The 6,636-nt window shown below is 40.9% G+C and overlaps 1 non-coding gene across 1 annotated transcript; it reads right to left on the bottom strand.

Annotated features, from left to right (window-relative positions):
* Positions 1-4,481: 4,481 nt before the first annotated feature.
* Positions 4,482-4,596, bottom strand: LOC136751993 (U5 spliceosomal RNA). Its single transcript, XR_010817176.1, has one exon. It is a non-coding gene; the product is annotated as a U5 spliceosomal RNA (small nuclear RNA).
* Between the last annotated feature and the right edge of the window lie 2,040 nt (positions 4,597-6,636).

The following is a 6,636-nucleotide window of genomic DNA, read 5'->3' as shown; positions in this document are numbered from 1 at the left end:
TGAAAAACACGTTTGTTATTATTCGTATATAGGATTTATTTTAATTTGTGTTTTGTTTTGTTATATTTTTATTTCTTTTTACTTTTTTTTCTTTTTTCCCCTGTCATTTTGTTATTATTTTGTGTGCTTGTATGTCTTGGTAGTTGTGTACAAAACGTTACATAGAAAATGCGTGGTAACGGCTCCAGTAAAATGGGTGACCCGCCACCCAAAGGTACACATGTCAGATATATGTATGATAACTATGGAGTGAAGATGTGCGCGATGTGCACAAGTGGTTTGACTGGACAATAGGTGACAGAAAGTTAAGGTTTCCAGAAGATGGGACTTTTGATTCAGATAGACTTGAGCACCTAAAAACGGTTTTGCAAAATAGGAATACAAAACCGGGAGAAGTAAATAGTTATATTTCCCAAAAGTTAGAACCAAATTGGCACTGCTCTAAAGCCAATTCTATCGCCCAATAGACTTATTATGCAATAAACCCTTTTTTTTTTATCTAGAGCAAATATGTATTATTCGTTCATTACAAAGCATTGGCTTTGTTATCACATACATTTTTTTAGAACTAGTTTTTCACTCAATTCCCATATACAATTATACAATACACCATAGTAGCATTATTCAGTGTGTATCCACTTACATCACATTGAAACATCACATATCATTTCACACTTCAGTCACACATCCAAACAGCACAATTCTTTCAATCCAGTAGTCACTCTAATAAACTATGGAAAGGATAGTTCATGAAATGCCCATAGTCCCACCAGACTCTGTATCCTTGTGCTTAGATTTAAAAGAGGTTGGAGTTGTATGAGTATTTATGTTTCTTCCCAATCTATTTCCATATTGTTTCTTCAGGCCTTTTCCTGAAAGATAAAATTGTTATTTTTCAGCACCTGAAATCAATCAGAAATGCATTGTTAATAATCTGTCCGTCTATTCCTGGACATCGCCACCCTCCTGTTGTCAATTGGAATCAGCAGAGTTAGTTGGTTTATTACTTTTACCAGAGTATGGTAAGCATCGTATGTTTCCACCATCCCCCTCCCTCCTGTCCGTCCACACACGCTGGCATCAGTGGCCATGAGGATGGATTATGGGCTGCAGCACTTAGAGCAGAGGTCAATGTGTGAGGGGAGACTATGCACTGATGTGTCATGGCATGTGAGTAGGGAACCTTTGGACTAAATGTGAGGGAATTTCATTGTTGCTGGTTCCTGTGAAGACAGATAATAGTAGTTATTTTTCTATTCATCTGTATCAACATCAGTATTATTAGCATTAGTAATGTAACTATTCTCGATTTCCCAGGACATTACTGTCGGTTGACAATGTTGCTTGGTTTGTAGTAGTACATCTGTATTTAGTTACAAGGCAGCTCTCTTATCTCTCTCAGTGGGGAGCTGACCTCACAGACACTTTCACTGCCCCAACGCCCCCTCTGAAAACATCACTCTGTATCCTAACAGCTGTTCTTTCTCCTTTCCTAATTTCTTCCTAGTGTAGCGTAAGGTACACTTATACATTTCAATTTAAGAAGTGAATTTATAGTATCACCTTATCACGAATCCTGGAATCTTGTAGAACTCAATTTCTGTAATAATTGGACACAGACACCAATTCCAAAGATTTAAATAGTCAACTTTATTCAAAAACAAAGACTAAATGTAGCACTACACTAATTATACAAAAGGTAAAAACTAATTAAAATTCAACTCTAGATCAACAAATCAAAGACAAATCACTTCCGTGACCAAATCAAAGACCATGGGATAGCATATGATAACACAAATCGTTAAACAAAAAAGGTTATAAACACATTGACTACAATACCGGTTAGTAAGACGAAGGTGAGTCTCTCATTAGTATTGTTAGTCAGACATTAAATAACTACGCAGGTTAGTATTTAATGTCAGGTAACTTCTCGTTATATATATATCAGTCTCATTTACGTAGGTGCCGAGAAAGATCCTATCATTACTTGTTACCACAATTTCCCTTAACTGATTATTATTCAATGATTAAGGATAGGCAGGGCAACCAATAATCTAATGTCTATTAACTTGTGTCAATTTCAGACTAAACAGTTAAACAGGAATGAGAAGATATTTCACGGCGTTGACAGATTTTATTTCTAAAATGATCAACAAAACAGTTTAATGCAACACACATTTATATTTAAGAAAACTAAATGATATTACACATTCTAGAGTTATGAATCACAGATTAACATTTCTAATTTATTTCTCAAATGTCATGAATGATGAACTCCAAACTGTTAAACTTATCTGAACTTCGTCGCAGAGAGGCCTCTCTGTCTTCGGGCTCAGATAACAGCACACGGCACGAGGTCCGTGTGGTTTGGAACAAAGGCAGTCCGGTTCGGCTTTGTCCAAGAACTTCCACTCAGTCGATGCACCTGGAAGTTGGGGTTTCGCGAATGTAGAGTCTTTTCCAAACAGATTTCCACTGGTTTGAAGGCTCCAAGGTTGTGCACAAAATCTTCGTTGTAAGCAGGGTTTCCACCATAATTACTTGAAGACAAAGTATTTGAGGAAAGCAGGGCCCTGTTTGTTCCAAGGGTCAAGTTTCTTAAGACTCAAATAGCTATTTAAATGACTGACACTTTCGTATACAGTCGACTTAGTCAATTGTCCAGCTGTAAAACTCCACTGATCAGGTGGGCACAGGCGGGCAGCGCAGTCTGTAAAATTCTTTATTTGATAAAGTCCTTTAAAAGAATTCTTCATACGGCTCAATCTCCTTCTCCCAGTTTAACTCTTCTGTTGCCGGCAAAGACTTGGTTTGTTTCTGGTTCCAGTTCTGGCAACAGAGCTACAGGTTGAGCTGTGGCAGCGAGTTTCTGGTTCAGGTGAGAGAGAGAGAGAGAGCCTGTGCTCTGTTCCTTATAGTCTGTCAGATCAATATCAATCGGAAGGAAGGTCGGCTTCCAGAACATCGTCTCTGCGGCTCGAATGAATAAGGGCATTGTGGTTTTCCTGAATTCTGAGGCGCTGGTGAAGGATGTGATGGAGGAGGGGGTCACAGTGAAGGGGACCTTCCTGCCCACGCTCCCTCTGGCCACCCCGGCTGTAAAGGTGGTTACTTCCAATGTGCCCCCCTTCCTGAGCAACGATCTGCTGGCGGGGGATCTGAGTCGCTATGGCCGGCTCACCTGCGCCATTAGGAGGGTGCTGCTGGGCTGCAGCGCCCCGGAGCTGAAACACGTCCTCTCTTACCGCAGACAGGGTTTCATGGTGCTGGCGGACGGCGCCGATGAGTTAAGCCTGTCTCTGAAGTTTAAGATCGAGGGGTTAGTGTACGTGGTGTTCGTGTCAACTGATACCATGAGGTGTTTCAGGTGTAGGGCGCAGGGGCACATCAGTCGCTCTTGCCCACAGGGAGAGGCTCCGGCGGCCGGGCGAGAGGAAGGTGAGGAGCAGGCAGGGCCGTCTGGTGTCGGCTCTGCCGGCCGGGGGAGCAATGAGGGGGAGGCGGTGGCAAACGCTACTGGCCTCGGTGGGGACAGAGTAGGGGAGCCTAGTGGGGATGCTGCTAGCAGTGAGAATGCAGAGCAGCCACGGGCTCAGTTAGCCGAGGAGGGAGCTGCTGTTGCTGCTGATGCGGCCGCCACCAAGACTGAACACTTAGCCAGTGATGATGTGTTTAAAGTGCCCAGGAAAAGACAGCAGAAGCAGTCTGCCCCGTCTTCTGAGGCCGTTGATACAGTTGTCTAAAAAGGCGAATATTGCGAGGACGGCTGGTGAGGAGGATCTCGGAGACGGTGTGGGGGCTGTGGTGCGGCGGGACTCCCAGTCAGGGGAGTCTGTCTGGGGGAACCTGCCGTCTCAACCCAAGGTGGCCGACCGGCTGCGGCGCCGGGAGTCTGAGTGCAGTGCTGCGGCTGTGGAGAGCGCAGACTCGGACAGCGCTGCTCAGGGGGACATCGCTGACTCCCAGGGCGAGCCCGCCTCCACTGACACTGCGGGATACAGTGCTAAAAGCATTAAGGATTTTTGAAGAGAGACCAAGGAAAAGAGGAATATAGTTTTAGAAAACTTCTTCCCTTATGCAAAGCAGTTCCTGGCATCTGCACAAGTGATCCTGCAGGATGTGGCACTCGCGGAGTTTAGTGAGCCGGAGTGCTACTGGTTAAAGAAGTGGAAAGAGTGTTGTCAGGACTGCTTTGCAATCTAAAGATGATGGTTAATAGTATGTTTTTTTATTTCTCAATTTTTATTTGTACAAGAGACGCACGCAGACAGTGTGAATGAGTGTGAGTGGCAGCGGGAGTGGAAAGGAGAGAGTGTGTTTAGCCAAGGGTCTAGTGTGAGTGGGGGAGTGGGGATTTTATTTTCACACACTTTTAAAATGGATTATTTTAAGAAAACAGAGTTTGTTGGTGGAAGATTGTTGATGGTAAAGGCATCAATGCCCACCTATGCCCGATCTGCTGTTCACCTGGATCACAGCTCCGCCCCAACAAGGCAGAGCCTCCCAAGAATGGTACAAACTCATCCACATTCCTCTCCATGGAAAGCTTTAACAAAAGGCAAAAGCGTTATAAGTAATGTAGAGGAACCCGAGTCCAAGACGCTTCCGACCAGCCATACATATTTGTGTGTATTAAAGATCACATTTTATTACATTTTGTTTTTCTGTACTATATTACATCTTATTGTGATTTATAATGATATTGTTTATTGCTTTGACAATACAAATGCACTGAATTGAGAGAGAGAGATAGAGAGAGAGAGAGAGAGAGAGAGAGAGAGAGAGTGAGAGAGAGAGAGAGAGAAGTGCTAGGGCACATCTGTAACATAAACTAGGGAACATTCGTCACATGCTTAGGGAACATTCATATCATGCAGGGAACATTTGTAAAACGAATTAGGGAACCTTTGTGACATACTAAAAGGACATACTGGTAAGATGTTGGGCACATTTGAAACAACAAAAATGGCATTTGGTTATTTATTAGGGACATTTATACCAGTCTGTGCAAATATCTATGCATATTCCAATGTTTGCTGCAGGACTTACAGATTGAGTGAGGGGGTCAATATGTTTGATTCAGAACTAACCACTGATTCCTCAATTTTGTTTTAAACATAATTTAAAAGAAAAGTGGGCTATACATTGGTCTGTAAAAATGCAGCAATGGTCCCTAAAGCAATTTTTTTCGTTTTTTGACACAATTCCTTAAACCCATTTTCTGTAAAATATGTTATCAACTTGCATTAATATATCATCCAAACTACAATCATACTAATAATGAAAATGTTGATATTATTATATTCTAAGGGTACTAGTCTATTGTGTATTGTATTTATTATCAGGCCCTTCTCTTATGTTTTAGAGTTATTATTATTATTCCGTAAAATACACGGATTAAATTAAGTATTTTAACCACAAAGTATTGGCTTCAGTTATGATGCCCACTTCACTGTTCATATGCACACAGTTTCTGAGGTCTGGACCACTGCACAGTAGTCCCTGGAGTTGTAGTCCAGACCACTGCAAAATTCGTGCTGAAGTGATCTGGATCACCACGCAATGGCCCAAGGACCACTGCAAACTTGGATTTCAATGTTTTTGTGTAATCCATGTTGCAATAGCAACATCCATGTTCCTTTGTGGTGAGCTGTAATTCTGTTCTTTAACATTGAAGAGATTAAGATGAATAAACTTACTGTTGAAGATTATTATTTGATTATTTTTATTTCTTGGCAGACGCCCTTATCCAGGGCTTACAGGTTACAGACCAGGGCTACGGGAAAGGGAGCAAGGAGGAAAACATTCAAGAACAAGAGGAGCATAATAAGCTGAAGTGCTATCTAGCAGGGATAGAGGACTAATATTACAAGTGCGGTCGGAAGAGATGCATCTTGAGTAAGCGCCGGAATGAGGTCAAGGACTCTGCTGTTTTGACTTTGGTGGGCACGTCATTCCACCACCGAAGTCAAAACAGCAGAGTCCTTGACCTCTTTCCGGCACTTGTGTAACCCTTGTGTAAGATGTAACCCTTACCCAGTGGCTAACCCTAACTCAATGTTACAAATGTTCCCTAAAAGCTTATTTTGCAAAAAAAAAAAATCCTTTAGGAATTTTAAACTTTTAAAGATACACATAGGTAATACCAATGTGCTTTAACAATGCCGAAAATAATAATGCGTTTATCTTTAATAGTGAAGATATTGAATAGATGTATATCTTTCATATACACAAATAGAAAAAAAACGGTTTCCAAACCGAATATTGAACTGAAACTTTCAGACAGTCCATGAAAAATGGAATGTAAACATTTACACTTCTTAACAATTCTATATATCAATTATATTCATAACCCTAACCCTAACACTAACCCTAACTTTAAGTTACAAATGTTCCCTAAACACTTATTTTGCAGGATCAATAAAAAACTGTCAGGATTTTTTAAACTTTTACTGACACACATAGTTAATAGCAATGTGTTATAACTTTTCCGAAAATAATAATCCGTATATCTTTAATTGTTTTGACATTATTAAGATATAATGCATCTATCACATAGGGAACATTTGTTACATGATAGGAAAAACATACAAATGATGTAACTTTGAATATAGTTAATATTACAGCATACAATTT

The sequence above is a fragment of the Amia ocellicauda genome, chromosome 6, assembly GCF_036373705.1.
Source record: "Amia ocellicauda isolate fAmiCal2 chromosome 6, fAmiCal2.hap1, whole genome shotgun sequence".
In the NCBI taxonomy this organism is placed as follows: Eukaryota; Metazoa; Chordata; class Actinopteri; order Amiiformes; family Amiidae; genus Amia; species Amia ocellicauda.
Note: the sequence above shows the minus strand (reverse complement) of the source record. Positions and strands in the feature narration are given on the sequence as shown.